Source organism: Neofelis nebulosa, chromosome 12, assembly GCF_028018385.1.
Source record: "Neofelis nebulosa isolate mNeoNeb1 chromosome 12, mNeoNeb1.pri, whole genome shotgun sequence".
NCBI lineage: Eukaryota > Metazoa > Chordata > Mammalia > Carnivora > Felidae > Neofelis > Neofelis nebulosa.
The window spans coordinates 83,679,166-83,704,426 of record NC_080793.1 but is presented as its reverse complement, the minus strand read 5'-3'; the positions used below and the strand labels follow the sequence as shown (position 1 = coordinate 83,704,426).

The following is a 25,261-nucleotide window of genomic DNA, read 5'->3' as shown; positions in this document are numbered from 1 at the left end:
GAGCTGGAAGGGCACCTGAATAGCTCAGCTGACTGAGCATTAACTCTTGATTTTGGCTCAGGTCATGATCCGAGGGTTGTGGAATGAAGCCCCGTGTCTGGCTCTGTACTGAGCATGAAGCCTTCTTAAGATTCTCTCTCTCCCTCAGCCCCTCTTCCCAGCTAGTACTCTCTCTCTCCCAAAAAATAATAATAAAATGAAATGAAATGAAATGAAATGAAATGAAATGAAATGAAATAAAATAAAATTAAAAAAAAAAGGAGTTGGGAGGCCAGCAGGAAGAGCTCCCATGCCCTATTGCTCATCGTCAAGTGCAGACCCAACCAGAAGAGAAGGACCATGCATTCCCAAAAGGTAGAAGCCTATGTTATGACTGCAGCAGGAGGAAGGAAGAACTTCTCCTTGCCCAACAAGCTCAGCCAGTAAGAAAATACCACAACTCAGCCACCGAGAAAGCATCACCACCTGAACTCTCACTTTCTCCAAAGGACTTTTGTCCAAAGTAGCCCCTCTCAACCTAATCCTTTTCTGTATAAAGTAGCTTTCTCCTCCTTTGATCTTCAGACTTGCCTATGGCTTGCCATAGCTTGCATGTCCCAAATTACAATTCCTCTGCTATCCTCAAATAAACCCACTTTGCTGGGAAAATAACTGGCTGTTTTACTTTTAAGGTCAATAGCTTGTTGGTACATATTTTGCCTATGACAGGAGCAATTAATCTTACATTAATGAGTACATTCCATTTTTCTGGGTACAGAGAACAACACGGAAAGGTCTATGTCTCCTCTAGTTGGTTAACAGAAATAACTTTGTTATTATTATTATTTTATTTTAGAGAAAGTGTGCAAGTTGGGGAGAGGGGTAAAGGGAGAACGAGAGAATTTCAAGCAGGCTCCGTGTTCGGCACGGAGTCAGACATGGGGCCCAATCCCAGGACCCTGGGATCAGGACCTGAGCCAAAAACAAGACACTCAACCAACTGAGCCTCCCAGGGACCCCAACAGAAATAACTTTAGACCTTAATCCATTCACCCAATATGATAATTTTGTCATCCATAAAACCTTCATGTATTCTGCATGATGCACCTAATTCCTGTTCAATCAAAGATCCTGCAGTGGAGGAAAAGAATTTTCTCCTATCTTTCTAAACTCTTGGCTGAGACCCCCTTGTAATAAAAGACAGATTAACAAGAGAACAATAAACAGAAGTTTAATGACATGTATACCTGTTGTGTACATGGGAGAGACCCAGGAAAACTGAGTAACTCTCTGAAGTGGTCCAAGCCATCACCTTAAATAATCTCCAGTTAAACACAAAAGAGTTGGCAGATGGGGCAGAAGCAGAGGGTGGGGGTCACCAGGAAAAGCACCTCAAATAAGGGTAAGGTTGTTTTGTAGGCTTAAATCTTTACCTTCTCCGTTGATTAGAATTTCTAGAGATTTAGAGACCTCCTGCTCTTCCTGGCACAGACAGGAAGGCAAATGTAAACTGCTGTTACAAAACCAAGTAACTCTCTCCTGCCTGCCTTCTCAAAAAAAAAAAAAAAATTATCTTAAACTAATCCTTATGCCAAAGAGACGTATTCTGGGGTGGCAAATTCTGCTTTCCTTCAATCCATCATGATTTCTGACTTATCTAGATATTTGAGATTAACTTGCTATGATAATACCATGCAGAAGTCACAAAACCAACCCTACCCTACAGCCACACAAAGGAAATTAGAAGATTCATTTAAAAAACCAGGGCGCCTGGGTGGTTCAGTCGGTTAAGCGTCTGTCCTACTCTTGGTTTTGGTTCAGGTCATGATCTCATGATTTCATGAGTTCAAGCCCCACATCGAACCTGCTTGGGATTTTCTCTCTCTCTCTCTCTGTCTCTCTCTCTCTCTCTCCCCACCCCCTTTGCCCCTCCCCCACTCATGCTGTCTCTGTCTCAAAATAAATAAATAAATTTAAAAAATTTTTTAAAAGAAAAAGAAGATTCATTTAAAAAACCGAACATGTTCTCCTTTGAGTTCTTCTTCTAATTTGCTTTCCCTTGAAACTTGCAGAGAAACAAGCACATTTGCCCCAGGTGGATGCTTGTTTTCTTATTGATATGAAAGCTGTAAGAGGAAATGGAGTTGTTTTTCCTGTAAGGAGGGGCAAGCCTTGTAAATATAGGCAGAGCCACTGCAAATTCCTAGGGTAAGAGCTTTGAGGTGTGTACAATGAGTTTGCAAAATTTTCTAGAAGGCTCATAGAGCACACAGTAGTTAGGGCTGGATGATCTATGTTTGGGCAGGGAAAGCAGAGACTCAACAGCTTATAAAGATGCAACAACTACACTGTGACCTGCTGAGAACTCGTCAGTAACTGTTCATCTCCAGGAGGTTTATTTTTGCCGTCCGTATCCTTCATCTGAAACATCCGGGCTGTATGTTTTGGAATTCAGAGTTCTTTGGGAATACGGTCTGTATACTGTATAGCATTGCATAATACCTCCAGCAGTCTGGGGTAGTGCTCCAATAATTAAACCTATGGATATATCCCCAGGGAGATGTATGATTATTTATACCAAGTAGAATACATAAGGACCATAAAATAGACTTCGATCATCGATTCAGGTCAGATTTTGCTGCCAAATTGTTTGCTGTACCAAACTTTTGGTTTCAGAGACAAAATTCTAAAATTTCAGAATTGCGGCTAAGGGACTGTGGACCTATAGGACTTTTCACTGCGTAATTCCAATAGCTTGCTTGAACCTTTCTCGCGAGTGGTTACAATGCTATGAATCAAGGATCCGGGTCTGGGCAGAGATGAATTGCTCAACATCACACCCCTTCACAAAAAGCGCAAGTCTGTAATGGGAGGTATTTTGTTGAGGGGTATTTAGTGTGTATCATGAGACCTGAAAAAACGCAAGTAAGAACTAGAACACATTTGCTGGGTGCCTTTACCTGGCTCAGCAGAGGGCAGAAGCCCTATGAATCATATTCATCTAGGCAGGTGCAGACCACAGACAACCGATATCTCCCAAGTGAATTTGAAAGGATCTTATTACCCAGGATCCTAAGAGGGTTGTTGCCTTGTTGCCTTGGGAACCGTAGGTAAGGATAATGAAGTCAGGTCCTCATTTTAGTGACTCCTCAGCTCTTGATACAATGTCTTACAGACATGGCTGCCTCACGGTTGCCAGACCCACATTCAGGACGTATTTCTCCTGGACAGTCGACGCTGTGGTACCTGTGGCCGCTTCATCCCTGACAGAGAGCGTGGACCATGCTCTCCATACAGGCCACACGCTGGACTACCTCCGGTTTCTGTCTGCTGGGTTTCAGACTGGCAAGTGTGAGGCAGGGCAACCTGGACAATGTGGTTCATAGGATGGCTCGGGAGCCAGGTAAGTCAGTAGCTTTTGTTTTGTCCTCACTGTGGGTATTCACTATGCAAGGAGTATATAGAACTTTCTGGTGAGGATCATTTAGTCATATCAAGGCCAGAAATGAAATATTTTACTTCCAATTCATTATTTATATAGGGAATCATACTGTGTTGAAGAGACAATTTAATGTTTCTGCTCAACACATAATATTTATTGAGCACGTATTATGTGTCTCCGTGCCAGATATAAGTTCTGCAGAGTGGAGAGGCTAGGCTGTAGTGTGTGTGGGGGGAGGGTATACGTGTGACTAAGAATAGCCTTAGGAACCCACTTTGACTAATGTAAACAGGAAAGCTCATAGGCAGATTCGGCCAGCGTGGGCTTTTGCCTACACGATGCCCTAGACGCCTGAAGGTAGAGAAATCATCTCCAACCTATGAGGGTCAAAACTCCAGACAAAAATGGCAGAAAGACCGGAAAAGTCTTGTCCTCTGTTTGCATCTCAGAGATGCTGTAGCAGATATTTGTGATGTAAACAAAACAAAACAAAACAAAACCCCCCAAAACCCAGAGGTCTATCTTGTTTGGCCACTGTGCTTGAGATTCTGTTCTCTGTACTGATCAAAATTCTGATACACTATCCTAGAACTTTTTTCAATGCGGGTGTGTATAATTTCTAGCACTAACAACAATCTATGAGGCAGATAATATCATCCTCATTTTTAAAAGAGAAAAGAGGTTCAAGTAGGTCTAGTGAGCCTACCCCAGTCACACAACTAGAAAGTGACCACACGGGGACAGATGCCCAGGTCTGGGGACTCCAACACCCAGCTCTTTCTCCACCTGTACCACGGGCCCCTCTCCAGACTGGCAGAGGAAGAGATTCCTCCAAGTCTCTTTTAAAAGTGCACGACGTTAGAAGATCTTGAACCAACACATTAACAAGCACTTGTTAAAAAGTTAAATGACTGGGGCAACTGGATGGCTCAGTCAGTTAAGTTGATTTTGGCTGAGGTTAGATCCAGCCCTGCGTTGGGCTCCTGGCTGGGCAGGGAGCCTGCTTGAGCTTTTTTCTCCCTTTCCCACTGCCCCTCCCCTGCTCGTGCTCTCTCTCTCTCAATAAATACATAAGTAAGTAAATAAATAAATGACATGGCTCAGATCCCACCACTTTTCATAATACTTTTTCTTTGTGCACAATTGTTCTCAATCCCTGTTCATTAGCATGCAGAGCTATTCTGTATGTCCTACTTACCCTTCTGCGTTTTCCAGCTAATGGTGTTTCTTGATGTTCTTATACATCCCACGATATTTTCAATAAAAAAAAAATTCCGAATGCAACCTGTAAAATGCTGAAAAAGGGCGAGAAATTATCTGTGCTATCCCCAAACAAAACAAATTCACTGCTTGCATTTTGGTTTATTTTGTTCCCGTCCTTCTGCCTGTGGGTTTCAGTTTTGCATAGTTGGCAATCGTGGTATGGAAATTTGTCTTCTGTCATTTATGCTGAATATTACGTTATGATCCACAGGCTCCATGAGGCCAAAGCCTTCGTTTTTTGTTCATTATTGTATCACCTGAGCAATGATAGAGTAAAGCCGGTTCAATAAGCATATTTATTGGTGGAATAAATATTACTACATACTCGTTTTTTTTTAAGTTTATTTATTTTTTAATGTTTATTTATTTTTGAGAGAGAGACAGAGAGAGACAGAGCTTGAGCGGGGGGTGGGGGGGGGGGGGCAGAGAGTGGGAGACACAGAATCCGAAGCAGGCTCCAGGCTCTGAGCTGTCAGCACGGAGCCCGACGCGGGGCTCGAACTCACGCGAGATCACGCGAGATCATGACCCGAGCCGAAGTGGGCCGCTTAACCGACCGAGCCACCCAGGCACCCCAATACTGCTACATATTCTTCAGAATTAACATATATATGCCCACATAATTTTCCTTTTAGTGGCCATATCATCAATTACTTAATTTCCCCTAATTATTGGATATTTTCATTGTTTTCAATTTTTTGCTCTTACAAATAACGTGTTCATGGAAAGTCTTGTTCATGTAGCTTTCTCTGCATTTATCCTATTGTCTGAAGACGGCAGCCCAGGGTGAAATCACAGGGTCAAATGACTTGAGCATTTTTTACGAGTCTTGATGCGTTTCATGAAAACGCCTTTTGAAACGGCGGGAGCAGTTTACAATGGCAATAGCAACGTAGCACCATCACCTGCCCTGGTCTGTGTTGTTTTTAAATTGCTACTGATTTAAGTGGAAGAATCCCTTAATCTGTTGGCATGCTTGTATAACCTCGCGTTAGTGTTGCAGGCATAGTGTGCCAAATAAGTACTCATTGAAATGTGAGTCCACTGTTTCGCTCAGGTCCCTAATAGCCCCCCTATTTCCCAGTACATTATAAGCACAGGTGCAATTCAACCGTATATCTCTGGTTGGCCTATACATGTAAACACCGGTTATAATGATTACACAACTATTTTGTTTACAGGCTTTTTTTTATGGTTTAGTGCTCTTCGAGCATCACAGTAAAAAGAAGATGATTTTTACATTAGATACTATGAGGAATCATGTCCTTTTTCCTACAGAGTTGTTCAATGAATTTATCTCTTTCTGTGTCTCCATGCATTGCTAGTTTCATCTCCCCCCCCCCCCCCCAAGAAATTCATAGGCAATCCCACCTCCAGGGATTTTCAATATACTTTTCACATGTGTTCACACTTACTTTTCACCAGGAGCTTAGCTGGAGCTTAACAGTAATCTTTGGACTGTTAACAAGTGATCAACAGAAAGTATTATTTCTTTATGAGCTGTTTGTCAAAGTCCAAAGACTAACATCACTGAGTGCCAGAAAGCAGGCAGTGTTCCAATTACTTAAACTGCTATTTAAAAAAATTTTTTTAATGTTTATTATTGAGAGATAGAGAGACACAGAGATTGAGAAGGGGAGGGGCAGAGAGAGGGGGAGACACAGAATCTGAACCAGGCTCCAGACTCCGAGCTGTCAGCACAGAGCCCGATGTGGGGCTCGATCCCACAAACTGTGAGATCATGAGCCAAGGTCGGATGCTTTATCAGCTGAGCCACCCAGGCACCCAAAAACTGCTATTTTTTTAGAAACAGTTCCCAAAGCTTTGGCCACAGAAAGTATCTAGAGGTAACCCCTGCCTCTCAAGAGAGTTTAGGAAGGACTTAAAATATCATGCCAGGGGCGTCTGGGTGGCTCAGTCAGTTAAGCGTCTGACTTCAGCTCAGGTCATGATCTCACGGTTTGTGAGTTCGAGCCCCGCAGAGGGCTGTCTGCTGTCAGCACAGAGCCCGCTCAGATCCTCTGTCCCCCATTCTCTTTGCCCCTCCCTCATGCTCGTTCTGTCTCTCAAAAATAAATAACCATTTAAAAATAAAATAAAATATCATGCCAAAATAGAGTGGACTATAAAGCTAAAGGGGCTCAAGGTAACTGTTGCAGGGATTGCTCAGCATGGAGAAGGGATTGGTCTTTGGTTACTCCTTTTGCCTGTCTTCTCAATACCCCGACTTGTAGCTATACGGGAGGCATTTACCTGCCCCATTTCTGCCTCTGCTTGGGGAGAAGGTGGGGCTGCTGCCTGCCTTGCCCCATGGAGGAGGGACCTGGGATTTCTCCAGACCCAGGAGCAGCCTTGTGTTTAGACCAGACAGGTGTGACTGGGGGTTAGGCTGGGATAAGGAGTGTTGAGAGAGCATTCAGGGGCCACGTGGCCCATGCAACTGTGGCCAGGGTGTTTCTGAGAGCTGCAGCTGCTTCGTTCAATGTGCGGGACACTCCAGGGCACCGTGAGTCCCACCACTAGGTCCCACCAAGACAGATATCCTCCTTCCCATTAGGATCCCTACAAGTGTCAGCCAAAAGATACCTGGAAGCTCTTCTAGTTCATTCCATGCATTTATTTTACTTTGCTTTTAATTAAACTCAAAACAGTATCCAAAAAAGCAAGACAGAGAGCGAGTGCAGGGGAGGGAGAGACAGAGAATCCCAAGCAGGCAGCACAGAGCCAGATGTGGAGCTTGAACTCACGTGAGATCATGACCTGAGCTGAAATCAAGAGTCTGGTGCTTAACTGACTGAGCCACCTAGGGGCCCTAACATTTTTTCTTTAAAACAAATTTGGGGGTGGGGGTGGGGGCCCTGGATGGCTCAGTCGGTTCAGCCTCTGACTCTTGATGTTGGATTAGGTCATGATCTCCCGGTCCTGGGATGGAGCCTTTCATGGGACTCTGCAGAGCCTGCTTAGAATTCTCTCTCTCCCTCTCTCTCTCTCTCTGCCCCTCCCCTTCTCATGTTCTCCCTCTCTCTCTCTCAAAAATAAACAAACATTTAAAAAATTGTTTTTAACTTAAAAAATTTTTTTTAAGTAAATTACACATGGGGCTTGAACTCATGCAGGCTCCACCAATTAAGCCAGCCAAGGACACCTTTTTCTCTCTGTTTTTAAAAATTGTATCCATATGGGGTGATGGAGGTTAGCTGGACCTATTGTGGCAATCATTTCACAATATGTAAATCAAACTACCAAGCTGTGCACTTTAAATTTGTACAGTGATGTAAGTCAATTGTTTTGCAGTAAAACTGGACAAAAATGCCAAACATACACAGGCAGCAAAGTCAAGATTAGAAACAAAACTCTTCCTGGGGCTCCATGGCATACCTATTGCCAGGAATGGAAACACTTGTCTTAGCAAGGCAAGTGCCCCACTTTAGACTGTGATTTGACCTCTTCCCCATCCTGCCCGTCCAGCCCACAGGTGAAGCACAGTATTGATTTCAGAGCCTCTGGACGCAGAACACAAGAGCTCCCAGTCATGAGAGGCAAGAGAATAGGGCTTTGTCTCCCAGAAAGGCAAGATGGTTTCTGTGGGACTGCCTTGGGGCCAGTGCAGGGAGGGAACCGCTGCGGAGCTCCAAGTCAGAACCCAGAGTTCTTGCCCCATTTTCCACGGTACTGCCCCTGGGGCCCAGGGAGGTGACTCTTTATTTCTCTGAGCAGATCTTGCAATGTGTAGTCTTTCGAGTGGAAATGTGTATTAGTTACTGAAAAGGCTGTTTTGCCGATTACAGGAAAGCGCAGACAAAGGAATACATACAGCATGTACCCAGAATGAAAAGAGTGGGTGGGAAAAGGCAAGATAATGTCAGTTGCCAGCTATGCCAGCCAGAGTCCCTTTCTTCCCTACCTGCACACATTCAAAGAAAATCCAAAATCCAAGTCTTTCAAGTGTTCATTTCAGCTCAGACACGGAAGGAAATTAAACAGGTATTTTAGTGTGTATGTGTGTGTATGTGTATGTGTATGATAGGTCACCCAAACACATGTAGTACCAACATCAACCCCATATACTAGATTAAATCAGTGGCATGTAATTAAAACGTGTTTTTACTAAGTTAGGGAATATCAAGTTTACCCCAAAAATACCTCATCAATTTTTTTTTTAATTTTTTTTTTTTTAGCGTTTATTTATTTTTGAGACAGAGAGAGACAGAGCATGAACGGGGGAGGGGCAGAGAGAGAGGGAGACACAGAATCTGAAACAGGCTCCAGGCTCTGAGCTGTCAGCACAGAGCCCGACACGGGGCTTTAACTCACGGACCGCGAGATCATGACCTGAGCCGAAGTTGGACGCTTAACCGACTGAGCCACCCAGGGGCCCCGCTCATCAATTTTTAGTGGTTGGTGATTTTGAATCAGGGCCCAAATAAGAAATACACACTGTATTTCATTGATACCACTTAAGTCTTTGAATCTATAGGTTTCTTCCCCCTCCATGTTTAAGGACTTGCTACTTGTTGAGGAAATTGGATCCTTCGACTTTTTGAGTTTCTCACATTCTGGATTTTGTTGATTGCACCCTGTAGTAGTGTTGTTTAATGTATTCCTCTCTTCTAGAAATTCTTTTAAACTGGTAGTTGGAGGCTCAGTTAGTCCAGCTTCGGCTCAGGTCATGATCTTGCGGTCTCTGAGTTTGAGCTCCGTGTCGGGCTGACAGTTTGCTTCGGATTCTGTTTCCCTCTCTCTCTGCCCCTCTCCTGCTCACACTCTGTCTCTCTCTCTCAAGAATAAATAAACATTAAAAATTTATTTTTTTTTTTTGTCAGCACAGAGCCTGTCGCGGGGCTCAAACCCGCAAACCGTGAAATCACAACCTGAGCCAAAGCCAGATGCCCAACTGACTGAGCCACCCAGGTGCTCCTAAAAAAAAAAAAAACTTTTTAACTGGTAGTTGGATCTAGAAACTTGGACAGACTCAGGTTTGCTCTTGTTTGGCAAGAATGTGTCATTTGTGGTGTTGTATATTTCTATCAGATGGCACATAATGTCTGGTGACCTTCTCTGTGATGTTAGTGGCCATCGATGACTATTGCCCTGATCCACTATTTTATTAGGGTTTTGGAAGATGCTGGTATTTGTTGCAATTTTCAATCCTTACTTGTTGGCTAGAATAATCTCTTCATCAACTATTTTGTTATCCTGAGATACAGTCTGTACATGTTTTAGCCTGAATTTCCAAGAAGGAAGAGCCTTGAGACATGGGCTTTATTGGGGAATGTGATCCTACAGAAAGAAGTAAGGGGTGGGGAAAGCAGAGAAAGCCAACTAAAGGGAGATTCACCCAGTAGGCTGCTGCTTCAGGCACCAAATTGGTTGATCTGTGTGACTTAATTTCTGAGAAGCAATGCCTACTGAGTCTCAGGATAATTCCTCTTGGGGGGGAGAAAGAAAGGAATATTCATACATCAGCTTCTAGCCCTCGCTGATCGCTGATCAAAGGTTAGACGATGAAACATGGGCACCTGGATAGTTTCCATGAATCCCCACCCTGGCGTTGACAAAGAAGCACTGGGGTAGGAGGGAGGAGATGAGGTTATTTTCAGGTTGTTCCTACATGAAGCTGGATAGAGACCACCTGGACCTTGTTGCTGCTGCAGTGACTAGAGTAAGAGACACGTGAGACAAAAAGGCAGGTGAAATGTGTTAATTCTTTTACAATTTACCAGCTTTCAAAATAATGAATTAGTTTTATTGCATCTGCAAAGGTAACCAGTTAGAGTTTTTTTGTTTTTGTTTTTTAGTATCATTATGACTTATAGACATATAAGTATTTGATAGGTCTCAATTCATTGCAGGTATGTTTCTTCCTGATGCTTAAAATTTATCACACTTTGGCTGGTGGGTGCTTCCACAAGTTGGCTCTGGATCCCATTTGATGTGAACCTTGGTTTTCAATAGCTTCCTTGCTTTCTTCATTGACAAGATATTCCACGCTTATTTCCGCTCAGGTCATGATCTCACAGTTCGTGGGATAGAGCCCCGGGTCGGGCTCTTCACTGACAGTGCAGAGCCTGCTTGGGATTCTCTCTCTCTCTGTCTCTGTGCCTCTTCCCTGCTCATTCTCCATCTCTCTCTCTCAAAATAAATAAATAAACATAAAAAAAAAAAACTTTAAAAAAAAGAAAAGAAAGAACTTGTTGATAGGCGATGTGGAAATGCAGTTTGGAACCGAAGGCCAAGAAAGAATTAGGAGTCTTTGGTGCAAAAAGGTGGTTTTATTTATTTTTTATTTTTTTAAAGTTTATTTATTTATTTTGAGAGAAAGAAAGAGTACTCAAGCAGGGGGCAGAGAGGGAGGGAGAGAGAATTCCAAGCAGGCTCCTCACTGTTAGCACCGATTCCAACACGAGGCTCAAACTCACGAACTATGAGATCATGACTTGAGCCAAGATCAAGTTGGATGCTTAACCTACTGAGTCACCCAGGTGTCCCAAAAAGGTGGTTATATTAATGCACAGGGACAGGACTTGTGGGCAGAAAAAGCTGTACTGGAGTTGTGCTGGGTGACTGATTATATACTTCGAGTTGGAGGAAGTTAGGGAGAGCGTATGTCCCTAAGGAATTTTGGAAGGTTTCCAGGACATTGAGGGGGCTAGCTATTGTTAGGAAAAGGTCATTTATTATTGTCTAATAAAACCTTACTTGTGAGACCCTTCAGATGTATATCTGAGGGGCATATGCTTGAAGGATAATTGCGAACATATATTTGAGGGGTAGAGATAAAGGAAGTCTCCAAAGGAATTTCTATACATTTAAAGTAGACTCACAGGACCCTGGGGCAGAGGGGGTGTCTGAATAACGTTACCCTAAGATTGCCTTTTGCCTTTAGCAAAGTGTCAACATGGAGGCAGCTGAGCTCCTAGAGGAAAGTCATTCTTGTCTCAAGGACTTGTCAATGGGTTGTAAGTTGTAAGGAAATTTTTTTTCTTTTGCCTTTGTTTCCCCCATCAGTAGGTACCCCCAGAAATCTAAACTAAATGAACTTGATAAGAAGCACTGTCATTCATTCCATTATTCCTGGTAGAGGTTTGGGTGAGATGGAGCCCACGAGGTTTCTGTGTGTGTGTGTGTGTGTGTGTGTGTGTGTGTGTGTGTGTGTGTGTTAAAAAACACAATATAAAATTGACCATTTTAACCATTTTTAAACATACAATTCAGTGGCATTGAGTACAATTCATACTCGTGTGCAACCAATGCCACTATCCCTCTTCAGAACTTTTTCATCATATCAAATTGAAATCTGCACCCATTAAACAATAACTCCCCATTACCTTCCCAGGGTTTTTAACGTGACTAAATGAAAGAAGCACCTGCTTGCCACTTTCAGGCACTACGAAGCTTTCGCCTTCCAGGCCGAGCCGGGATTCATTCCCGTGGTGACTAAGCAGGCTCTCGGGTTAATGCTCCCCACACCTATTGTCCCAGCGGGAGGAACCGGTATTTCCGGATTGGGGCCTCAGACCCTGTGATCCCGGCTAAGGGCGAGGTTCATGGGGGAGGGGAACGGAAGCTGATCATAAAGGTTAACTTTCCACCCAAATCACCAACCTGCCTCTCACCCCACTCCACCCCCAAACAGAAACAAAGACCCCCGCGCCACCAAACACTACAATAATGGCGCACAACCATCCCTCCCGTGCTCTTTTGAAGGGTACTGTGGCTAACCCCTTCCAAGCTCACACCCCCGGGGAGGATCAGAAAGCCGACCAGAGAACGAATCAAGAAAGCAGCACAGCGAATCCCTTTTGCTCTAGGGCCGGAAGAAAGCTCAGTGGCAGTTTTGCGTAGAAGGGAAGAGGCAGGGGAGTGGATTCCCAGGCTGGAGGGACTAGTAGCTCCTGCGGCCGCAGCTCCTGCCCCACCGCTGGGTGGCGCGTGCGAGCCCCCCCGCAACCGTTGCTTACACCCCAAAGTAAAGCTGCAGTAAGCTGCGTTTCCTGCCCCTGGCTCGCGCAGCTGGCACCCGTGGGGACTCCAGGAAGGAGGTGACCGCTTCTGCCCACTCTCCTCCCCTCCGCGCCGCGGCTCTCTGGCTCTCTGCTGCCCACTCCCCCTGCCCCCACCCTGGATTTTTTTTTTTCTTTCTCCCAAACCTCCAAACAGGAAATAGTTTGAGTCCACAATAGTACACAGGAGCAGCGACCGAGGCCACTCGTGCCCGCCCATTCCCCGGGCAGCGTCCCGCACTCCGACTCCGGCCAGGCGCCGCCAGCTACGAGCGCCGGCAGCGCACCGGACACCCGCCCGGCCGCCCGCACCGCGTCGGAGCGCGCCCCTGCGGCCCCGGGAGCCGCCCTCGCGCCGCGCTGGACCCCGCCGACTGCGGCCACCCCCAGCCCGCAGGCGAGTACCCTCCTCCTCCCTCCCCTGCCCTGCCCCCGAGCGCCCGCCGCGCGGCCGCCTGGGCTCGGGCGTCGCCGGGATGCCTCCCTCCAGTCCCAGCCTGGCGAACTAGGGATTTGCAGGGTGTGGCGGGGCGCTGGCGCCCTGGATCGGCGTGCGGGCGGAGGTGAGGGGCAGCGAGAGCACAAGCGAGTTGATTCCCACCCCCACCCCCCCGGTCTCCCTGTGGATTCGGTGTGTACTTTACTGGGCCCTGATTGTTTCCTCTCTGGGCGTGCTTAGCGGACTTTTGCCTCCCCGTCCTGCCGGGGACGATAGCGCATCGTGGGGTTTCTCTTGCGGGACTGTCGGCAAGTGGGCTCGAGTACGCACCCGAGGCGGCTACAGGTGCTTGGGAGTCACCGTCTTTTTCCTACCTGGCCTGGCGCCTTCACCAAGGAATGGGGACTGTTTCACTTTCTGTTGAGCCTCTCTTTAACCAGGTTAAAAGGGCCTCTGAGTTTCTGTTGCCAGCGTTTGCGGTACGTGTAGGGGGGCAGGAGCTGGTGCCTGGAGGCCGAGGGAGGCGCTAGTCAGTTGCAAGCAGGTGGGGACTGCTAGTGGAGTCTCGGTCGAGCCTCAGCTGCGGGGCTTGCAGACCCCGCGCAACCCAGAGCTGGAGTGCACAGTCCCGGAGGTGCCCGCGGGCCAGAGCTACCCGCAGAGCCGCGACCTGTGCGCCTAGCGCCGCAGAGCCCTCGAGGGTTCCCCCGCCCTTCACGTTAACCTGCTGGGCGTTGTCAGTTTTCCAGGCTGCAGGGCTCTTCTATAGGGAACTCCGTCAAAGCGGAGTTGGAGATCTTTATGTTGGATAAAGGCCACCGAATTCCAGGCATTCTTCGAGCTTGGGAAGGGTATTTTTAAGTTTTGAAGGCTGCCCGGAGGCTTTCTGTGAAGTTGCCTCTGTCGACTGCCCTTATCGTGGGTGGCAGATTCCTAGTCGCGAGATGGGTGGATACACCTGGGAAGCCCCCCTCTGTCAGGCTTTCTGGCCAAGATTCTCAACGCAGTTTTACAAATGGTGGGTGGTAGGTAATCCACGTCCTTAACCGATTCACTTGAAAGGTGCGACCAACCGTCCTCATGTCCTGGTGAGGAGACCGTGGTTCTAGATGACCATCAGACTGATTGGGCGATGGTCTTTTTACTCGGAAGCACTCTTGGGCCTTGCTGGTTGAAGTGAGGTTCAGGGCAGCAGCTGTATCACCTGGAGGCCTGTTAAAAGTGGACCCAGACCTGCTGATTCAAGATGCCCAGGGGATCGTTTCCATAATAATGTTTGAGAAGCACGGCCTGTTCAATGTGAATTACAGTACACTTCCATACATTTTCATCAAGTCCTACGTTGGAGCCAAACTAAGACAATTAAGTTGCGTGGGGCACAGCCCCTCCTCCATCCATAGAGTCAGGCTCCTCAGGGACATTTGGATGTGTGGTTAGCATACTAGGCTGTGAATTTTTTGTTTCTGGATACCTTCATTCTTTGATTGTTGCTACTATGGTAAAATATGCATAACACGAAATTCACCATTTTAACTGTTTTCACACGTACAATTCAGCGGCATTAAGTACGCTCACATTGTTGTGCAGCCATCATTATTCTCCGTTTCCAGAACCTTTTCATGGTCCCAAACAGAAACCCTACCCATTAGACAATACTCCCTTCTCTCCTCTCCCCAGCCCCTGAACTTCTGGATACTTTAAATGGTATATTTTGTAGGGTAGAGAAAAGGTTGAATAGGAATGCAAAGTAAAATCATGTTCACAAAGTATGTATAAACATTTAGAGATTCCTGAGTCGCTGTCCTGGTGGACATGGCAGTATAGCTCCAGGTTATTATTACTATTAAATTTTTATAAATATTACTATTTATAAAATTTATAAATTTATAAATATTACTATTAAATTTTTAAAAATATTTATCTTTAGGAGAGAGAGAGAGAGGGCATGAGCAGGGGAGAGGCAGAGTCTGGGAGACACAGAATCGGAAGCAGGCTTCAGGTTCCGAGCTGTCAGCACAGAGCCCAACGCGGGGCTCGAACCCAGGAACAGTAAGATCATGACCTGAGCTGAAGTCTGGCCCTTATTTTTGAGAGAGAGAAAGAGAGTGCATGAGAGGGGGAGAGGCAGAGAGAGAGAGAGAGGGAGACATAGAATTGGAAGCAGGCTCCAGGTTCCAAGCTGTCAGCACAGAGCCTGATGCAGGGCTCGAACCCACGAACCGTGAGATGATGACCTGAGCTGAAGTCGAATGCTTAACTGACTGAGCCCCCCACTCCTAGCTCCAGGTTTTTAGAGTGCATATGATTTCTTTTAACAGAGACAACCAGAAACCCATGAGGGTTTCCTTTTTGTTTTAGCTGCAAAGGAATGGAGTTACTCAGGGCTCAAGCTGCTGTGATTAGCTAGTGCACATTAAAAACTAGATGCCTGGTGACATTTATCTCTATGCTTCTGTTAACTGACTATTTTAGGTATCCTGTTTATATTGGGTTTATTATTTCTTTTTAACAGTGACTCAAACTCATTTGTGAATGTAGTTGGAATAAACCTTAAGGAAAAAGTTGTTGCTTGGGAAATAGGGGGAGAGGTCACAGCAAGACTTCAGAAAGAAGATTAGAAATAATTTTCCCAAATACCCCACACTATGTATTTTGTCTCTGCTTTCATGTTAAATGAGTCATCTGGTCCCACAACATTATTTCTAGTTGTAAAAATGTTTGTATAATTGAGAAAAGCTTGTAATAATGGAAGTCATTTGCCCGCATCTACTTAAGATTGTCCAGCTTGTGATTTGAGGACACGCTTTTCAGTGAGAACACAAATATGAATTGGCAAACTAATAAAATTGGTTTCATTCATGAGCTAAGAAAGTCATTGTTATGGATCAAGAATGCGGTTTTGGGGGTGCCTGGCTGGCTCAGTTGGTAGAGCATGCAACTCTTGATCTCGAGTTTCTAAGTTTGATTCCTCGCCCCGCCCCCCCCACGTTGGGTGCAAAGATTACTTAAAAATATCTTTTTTTTTTTTTAACGTTTTATTTATTTTTGAGACAGAGTGAGACAGAGCATGAACGGGGGAGGGGCAGAGAGAGAGGGAGACACAGAATCGGAAGCAGGCTCCAGGCTCTGAGCCATCAGCCCAGAGCCCGACGCGGGGCTCAAACTCACAGACCGCGAGATTGTGACCTGAGCTGAAGTCGGCCGCTTAACCGACTGAGCCACCCAGGCGCCCCTAAAAATAATATCTTAAAAAAATGTGGTTTCTAATCCATAAGTGATCAAGGATATTGGGAAGATTTCCTAAATAGCTGAGTAGTGGGAAATCCTTCAAATTCTTCCTAGATTCCTTTTTTCTTTTTCTAAGACACTTGACTTTTCCTGTGTTATGACTTTTATCAGAATGAGGCTATTGACTTGTAGGAAGGAACTTACAGCTTCCTTTGGCTGAAAAATTCCTTTGAAATGATGAATGAAAGATAATTCAAATGGGTTAAGATTAGACAAACAATTCTCCCTTTTGAGGAGATTCTTATATTCACAGAAATGCAGATTTTTGTGAATTTTGTAAAGCAAAAGAGAAAAGGTTTCCCTTCCTCACTGTGTTCTCTTCTGAAATAGCAATGTAGTTCAGAGTTTTCTTTGGTGAACAAATGCTGTTTTGTAGTCTACACACGAGGAAAAAAATTCCATAGAACACATCCAATGAATGGTTTTTTTCAGTGATGCCAGGGGAATCATTTGGGGAGTTTAGTAAAAATGGATGACGTTGGTCATCATTCTCCAGATCTAATAAGCCTGGGTATTTGGAAGAACCCACCGGTCTCCAGAGGAGAGATCAAGGTGCTGACCTGTTTGATTTAGAGTCCATGCCTATTGTGAATCAGGTATTTTCAGATACATTCTCATTAAATCTTCACCATGACCTTGAGAGAGGTATTTCTTCTTGCCCCTCATTTTACAAATGAGAAATCTGAAGCCAGTTGTGATCTTCCTACTCTAGACCATGGTTCTTTCCACTGGTCTTCTATGTAGCATCGTCTCTACCTATAAATTCCCCTACATCTCCAAGAAACTGTGTATTCATTAATATCTCTTGGAACACGAGGTATTAGGTCCTCAGGCAAGTACGAAGATGAGCCAGTGAAGTAAATTCCAAGACAGCAAAGGATTTAAGAGCAAAGGTTTCTTTTCATGGTACCACAAGACCCCTGATGAGTGATGAGTTAGATTATACTTGGCTTGAATGTAGCATTATTGTAGCTGGTCTAGCTTCCAGAAAAATCAAGACATGGGCATTCTCCTTATTGAGATTGGCCAGCGTGCCGTCTCTGCATACTGGCCAGCCAGTGTCTATGTGGAACCCCGAGACACTACAGACAGCATAGAAGAAAGGGCACAGGATTTAGGTGTGGGACTAACACGTACCCTGAACAGCCGACTGGGTAGAGTGAACTTCATATACTCAGAGTGTCCACATCCTGAAATATAAAATTAGGGGCATACTTATCTCCCTGTAAGTTTATAACAAGGAATCCAAAGTGCTGGTAAACTGTAAAATGATAGCAGAACCTATTTCATTTTCATTTGGGAGAAATTTATAATGCAAAAAAGACAGAAGAAGCTACATATTTGAGGTACCTAATACTTTTTAGTTCACTGAATCTGTTTGTAATTCTCTTCTCGCTTTAGGCCATTAAAAAAAATAATTGTATTGAGATATAATTCACATGCCATAGAATTCACCTATTTATGTATGTATGTATGTATGTATGTATGTATGTATGTATGTATGTATTTTTAAATGTTTACTTACGTTTGAGAGAGCGCAAGCTGGGGAGGGGCAGAGCGCGTGGGACTGAAGATCCAAAGCAGTGGGCTCTGTGCTGACAGGCTGACAGCCGCAAGCTTGATGTGGGGCTCAAACTCACTACCCCGAGATCATGACCTGAGCTGAAGTCGGATGCTCAACCACCTGAGCCGCCCAGGTGCCCCGCAATTCACCTATTTAGATCAACGCATTGCTTTTGAGTGTATTCGCAGAGTTGTGCAACCATCACCATGATCAAATTCAGGGCATTTTTATTGCTCTAAAAAGAATGCCACCCTGCCATGAACACTTTCCACCCTTTAGCTGGCACCTCACAATCCCTTACCTCCCCCTCCCTAGGCAACGACCACTCTACTTTCTGTCTACAGATTTGACTATTCAGGACATTTCATATAAATGAAATTACATATTATGTGGCCCTGCACGTTGCCTTCTTTCACTTAGCCTAATGCTTTCATGGTTTATATACAATGTGGCGTATATCAGTGCTTTATTCTTTTTATTGCCAATGAGTGTTCTATTGTGTGTGTCTGCCACATTTGGTTTATCCATTCATCTGTTGATGGGCATTTGAGTTGTTTCTACTTTTTGGTTATTAGGGCTAATGCTGCTGTGAACATTGATGTACATATGTTTTTATGGGGGCATCTGTTTTCGTTTCTTTTGGGTACATGCCTACAAGTGAAAACCATATAATAACTCTATATTTAACATTTTCAGGACCTGCCAGACTCCTTTCCAAAGTGGCTGCCCCACGTTACAGTCCCACCAGCAATGTAGGGAGGTTCCAATTTTCCAACACCCTCGTCAGCATTTATTGTTTGTCTTTTTTTTTTTTTTTTTTTTTTTTAGCCATCCTCGTTGGTGTGGAGCGGTTTCGATTCACTTCTGATGGCTAATGATGTCGAATATCTTTTCACGTGCTTATTTCCCAGGCCATTTGTTCTTGACTTTTTTTTTTTCTTTTATTCTTTTTTAAAGGAAAACTAGACGGAGAAAGGAAAATCAGTTTTGAATAGATTCCCTAAGTTCCGTGGTTTATAACGCTGAAAATGTAAATTGAGCCCTTTGCATTTCTGAAATTAATTTCAGTGTTGGGTCATCTATTTATTTGCTGTAGGGCCTCGTGCATGTGGTACCTGATGTTCCAAAGGATTTGAGGGAAGAATTAATGAATACATAGTTTCTCGGAGATGAAGGGGAGTTTAGTAGGTAGGGACTTATTATTCTACATGCTGACTTAATGCTCACTAAAAAATCATGCACCTCTCAAATGTTAATAACGCACCACATGTGTGCATGCCAAACACACCAAGAAAATGCGTTGGTGCCAATGGTGAATGTTTTAACTAAATGATGAATATTTAACTAAAATATCATTTGATACTGTGTGGGTTAATATTTGCCCAGTCTACTTATGAAAATATACAGTCATAGGCTTTAAAAATCATATTAACACATTTGTATATATACAAGACATTGTTTATATTTTATTGGGGTGCTCTTCATTTCCATGTACCCCCCCCCCCCCACGGAGGGCACGCTCATAGACGTTTTTGCAGGAGTTCGTTTGTTTTGTTCCTTCCTTCCCACGCTGCATGGCAATGCTTTTCTCTGTAGCCATGTGGAGAATTCCCTTCATGCTCTATAGCCACAAGTTAATCATGAATTTTCAAAATACCTGTTGCATTTTGGAGGCCCACCATTTGGAACTTGGGTTGTGCTGTTTTACTTGTGTTACTGGTAAATGTGGGTAGCATGAAGAGAAGCAGGGAATTGGGCTGCATTTGAGACTTGTCTGAGATAGCTGCGGGAGTGAGTAGTGCAGGGGATCTCAAACCTTAGCCTGCCCCTGAATGCCTGGAGGGCCTGTTCAAACACATTATCTCCAGCCCCACTCCTTGAGTTTTTGGCTTCTGTAAGCCTGGGGTGGGGCTTGAGAATCTGCATCTCTAACAAGTAATCAGGCAATGCTGCTGCTGGTCTGGGGATTGTGTTTTGAGAACCAGTGGTTTGGAGGCATTTGGAAGTGTCACCCTGGAGCTGGAGTGAGGGAAGGGACAAAGCTGGAGGTCAGCTAGCACCCTGTGCATACAGGAGCTTGGTGGAGCCAGGGGAGTGGGTACCATCCCAGGGAGGCAGACACAAGTGCTGGGAACTGAATCGTAGGAATATGGAGAGGAGAGGTGGGTGGAGAAAGAGAAGCCTCTGGGATCAGGAAGGAAGGGGCAGAAGGCTCAGAGGGGACCAAGGCCAGTTGACGCCCACAAACTCCATGTAAACAGGGGAGTAAGGGCATGTCTGGGGTGTGGGTTGCAGAAAGGGGAGGGTTGGGTGCTGTAGCTGTATGGGCTGGGGTGGGGGGGGTGGGTGCTAACCTTTCCATCCCTTTCAGAAAGTCCAGCATTACCGGGTAGTGGGGTATGCTGCTTGGGACCACAGGGTCAAGCGTGAACTTTCCTCGTAAGATCAGGAGCCCCTTTAGTCCTGCAGGCCACGTCCTGGAGTCACAACTGACTGCTCTCCCTCTTCTTGCCTGTCACTGCTAATCATCATCAGCCTAGAACCTAGGTGAGCTTTGTCAATAAGAAACAAGAGTCCTGGGGCGCCTGGGTGGCTCTGTCGGTTGAGCATCCCACTTCGGCTCAGGTCATGATCTCGCAGTCCGTGAGTTCAGGACTGGCGTTGGGCTCTGTGCTGACAGCTCAGAGCCTGGAGCCTGCTTGGGACTCTGTGTCTCCCTCTCTCGGTGCCTCTCCCCCACTTGTGCTCTGTCTCTTTCTCTCTCTCTCAAAAAAAAGCAAGAGTCCTTTGTGCAGGTAGTGACCTTGAAGTTTACTTTTCTTCCTTTCGTGTATTTGCTGGTCAGCTTAATAGCTTTAGGATCTGTGCTACCACATGTCTAGTCTCCTTAGCATGACTGGGTATAAGCCGATTCAGAGAGTGGGTGCTGACAGTCCGTGTTGTGAAGGTCAGGTTTGCTGCAGAAGAGAAATCCAAGAAGGGCCGTGGCAGTCTACCGCGGTCGGGTCTTCTGAAACTTCTGGGATGACCCTTCCTGCTGGTTTCATGCAGCTGAGACAAACATCCCCTATTTTAGTTTACATTTTAGTTTCAAGGAATCTTCATTGTATCTTAGGATGTAGAGCATTTCTCTTGGGTTTGGGAAGGAGGCCAAAGCTTGCCCATGTTGCCATTTGGGGGCATCTGTTGTGAGCAGGGGAGAGGGTTTATCATCTGTAGCTGTGAGCTTGCTGCTCAGCTCTGCCTGGTCAGCCAGGAGCTGAGCGAGCGCCTGTCTACTGCAGGCTCGTCTATCCGCCCCCGGTCCCCCTCAGCCAGTTGCACACTTTTACATTCCTGCCTGGCCCCTGTGGGCTCTGGGTGTGTGAGTCCTGTCACCCACCGGCAGGACTGGACAGGAGGTATTTCACAACTCTGCTCCTGTGCCGAAACAGTGCACCCCAGCTTCAGTGATTTGTAAGAGGACTCACAGGACTTAGCACACAGTTGTCATCGCTATGATTGTTACAGTAACGGACGCAAAGCACAATCGGCAGGGGGAAAAGGTGCACAGAGCAGAGTCTAGGACTTGCTACGTCGGCATCCTCTGCACGGCGCTCAGCAGAAGTTCAGACTCCCAGACGGAAAGCTCTTCTTAGGATAACTTTACACTGTTTATGCGAACAGTTCAGGGAGAGGGAGCCACTCTTATCAGCCCTGGGAATGGTGGAAGACTTCCCCAAATCCAAGTTTCCAGACTCCGGCCAAGGGCCAACCTTGTGAGCAGTCCTTTCAAAGGATGTTGACTATTTTGTGCACCGATGGGGAGGACGATGGAAGGTGAGGGTGGTGACAGAAGCCCCTGCGGCTGGGGAAAGGGTCCGTCCACCAGTCCGTGCAGCTTCGGAGTTCTGGGCTGCGGGAGCCTTCCTCTGTCTGACCAAAGTGGGAGAGGGTGGAAGTGAAGTTGGGGTTTGCACTCAGATCTGGGTTTCGGGATGATAATAACTGGGATTCCTTCACCACAGGGACAAGGAAGGCTCATAGGACACATCGCAAAAGAATTCAAAGCCCTGTTCATTCATGCACTCATTCATTCTTTTTATTATAACTTTTTTTTTTTTTAGGTTTTATTTATTTAAGTAATCTCTGTATCCAACATGAGGCTCGAACTCATGACCTTGAGATCAAGAGTCACATGCTTTTCTGATTGAGCCAGCCAGATGCCCTATAACTATTTTTTTTTTTTTTTAAAAGTAATCTCTACTCCCGGGGCACCTGGGTGGCTCAGTCGGTTAAGCATCCGACCTTGGCTCAGGTCCTGATCTCATGGTTTGTGGGCTCGGCCCCATGTCAGGCTCTGTGCTGACAGATCAGAGCTGGAGCCTCCTTCAGATTCTGTGTCTCCCTCTCTCTGTACCTCCCCTGCTCGCACTCTGTCTCTCTTTCTCAAAAATAAACATTAAAGAAAAACATTAAAAAAATAATAAAAATTTAAAAAAAGATCTCAACTCCCAGCATGGGACTTGAACTCACAACCCCAAGATCAAGAGTTGCATGCTGTACCTACTGAGCCAGCCAGGCGTGCTCCCCCACCCTGCTCATTTGTTCTTTTTTTAATGTTTATTTATTTTTGAGAGAGTGCAAGTGAACAGGGGAGGGGCAGAGAGAGAGGGAGACAAGATCAGAAGTGGTCTCTGTGCTGACAGCAGAGAGCCAAGGCGGGGCTTGAACTCACAAACCTTGAGACCATGACCTGAGCCGAAGTCGGATGCTCAACCGATTGAGCCACTCAGGCGCCCCTCATTCATACTTAACACATGCTCTTGATGCCTGTACCCTACCAGGCAATGCCCCAGGTGCTGGGGATACCATGGGGAGCACAGCAGAGTCACTGCCCTCATGAGACCCACCTTCTAGAGGGAGACAAATAAGTGGCAATTACATTTCATTATGCTGGTGACACACCAAGGGCCCTGGGGCGCCTACCCAGGCTTAGTGGGTGTAAGAAGGCATGAGTTTTATAATCACACCAACCTGGATAGGAACCACACCTTCACTACTTATTACCTGTGTGCCCGTGGGCAGATTGCTTCCTCACTGGGTGCCTGAGTGTCTTCCTCTGAAAACGGAGATTTTATGATCGCTTCTTAAGGTGCATGTGAAAATCCAACAAGGTGATGCATGTAGAACACTTATCCCAGTGGCTGGCACGTGGATATGTTGGCTATGTAATGCTTTGGTGACATCTAGGCAAGGGGAAGACTGCGTCAGCTGGAGGGATGGGCGTCTGCCCTTACCCTTACTCTGTGTGGAGTCTGATGCCGGCCTCCCTCCAGCCCTGGGTGCAGAGGTCCTTGCTCTGCTTACTGGTCTGAGAACATTCTTTGCTGTTTTGCTTTTCTGGTTCTTGGGGATACTTTCCCCTCTGCCCGAGATGCCTCAGATCCCTTTGTCAGCCTAAGGAGTATCTGTGCATATTATTAAGACCTAACCCAAGTAATCACCTTCTCTGTGAAGGTTTTCCCAAGCCAAGACGCTCAGACAAAACCGTCCCGTCTCTCCGTGGTCCCACAGTCACTCACATCCCTGTTACAGCATACAGTTATTTGTCACTCCATTAGACTGGCTGATTCTTGAAGGCAGGGGTGCTTGGGTATTGTATTGGGTCCAGTGTCGATCAGTGTTCCATGGGGGGTGGCTCAGTGGTTGTTCAGGGGGTGAATGAGTGAAAGAGTGTTGGGTTGGACTAGAAAACTCAGTAGGAAATAGACGTAGTGTCAGCAAAATAGGCCTCTGCCCTCAGAGTAGAGCTTACAGTCTAGAGGGGGAGGCAGATGATAAATAGCAATCAAATAATGTAATTAGAGACTGAGAAGTGACACAGGAGAACAGTCTGGCCCAGAGGCAGGTACAAGGGCAGCTGGAACAGAGGGAGAGAGGCGAGGTCCGAATGTTGATGCCCCGAGCAGTGTGCACTCACCTTCTGGAGCCTGGGTGGTGTTGGAGGCTAGAAGGACTGGTCAGGCAGAGGCCACACCAGGAGAGCCAGGAGTCCTCCAGAGGGGATAGATGGGCAGAGCAAAGACTACCAGCACATCAGCTGGCAAAGGGCAGGGCCGAGAGGAGAGCTGAGTGGATGCTTGGGAAGTTGAAGAGGTCCACTCCAGAGCACTGAACGTGGGTCGAGGAACTCAAGGTTGATTGAGGAAGTATCACCCATTGAGCTGAGAGCTGTCAGAGCTGGATCTGGGACCTTGGTCCATTCAGGCTTCCGTAACAGGATACCACAGCCTAGGTGGCTTTGACAGACATTGATTTTTCACAGCTGTGGAGGCTCTGAGCTTGAGATAAGGGTGCCAGCAGGGTGGAGTTCTTGGTGAAGGCCCTCTTCCTGGCTTGCAGAAGGCTGCCTCCTCTCTGTGCGCTCCCACAGTTTTTCCTAGGTGCGTGTGCACAGAGAGAGAGAGAGAGAGAGAGAGTGATCTCACTCTTCCTCTTCTAGTGAGGGCACCTACCCAGTCATGAGGATCCCACCTTCCTGACCTCATCTAAACCTAATTTACTTCCCAAACATGCCACATCCAAATAGCATCACACTAGGGATTTGGGCTTCAATTTAAGAACTCTGGAGGCACGTATTCAGGCCATAGAACTGGGGCCAATAAATATTTGCTGAGTAAATAATAAATAATTGTGGCTAGTACTTAGCGCTTCCTATGCTCCAAGCCCTAAGAATTTTGCATGTGTTCATAAAATTTCATTCTCACGGAACCTTAAAATGTAAGTGCTATTATTATGCCCTATTTACAGATGAGGAGACTGAGGCCCTGAAGAGTTTAAAAGATTTGCCAAGGTCACTCAGCTAATTAAGTGTGAAGCTGGGATTCAAACACAGGCAGTCTGGTTCTAGAGTGCTGGGACATTATACCTTGCTGCTTCTTAATTAGGAATCAAACCCAACATCATTGGGTATCTATCTCATATGCTGGTTCCTGAGCAAAGAGAGGCACTAGAGATACAAAGATGAATGGGACAGGGGGCGCCTGGGCAGCTCAGTCAGTTAAGCATCCAACTTTGGCTCAGGTCATGATCTCACGGTACATGAGTTTGAGCCCTGCATGGGGCTCTGTGCTGACAGCTCAGAGCCTGGAGCCTGCTTCGGATTCTGTGTCTCCCTCTCTCTCTCTGCCCCTCCCCTGCTCTCGCTGTCTGTCTCTCTCTCTGTCTCTCTCAAAACTAAATAAAAACATTAAAAAAATTAAAAACAAAACAAAACCAAAGATGAATAGGACATTGTACCT

General features: G+C 45.9%; 1 protein-coding gene across 1 annotated transcript in view; it reads left to right on the top strand.

Annotated features, from left to right (window-relative positions):
• Positions 1-12,861: 12,861 nt before the first annotated feature.
• The window catches only part of TJP2 (tight junction protein 2), a 131,910-nt gene continuing 119,510 nt past the window's right edge, over positions 12,862-25,261 (top strand). The window contains exon 1 of the mRNA XM_058695758.1: positions 12,862-13,084. The gene's annotated coding sequence lies outside the window, so the exon portion shown is untranslated. The remainder of the gene's footprint in view (positions 13,085-25,261) is intronic.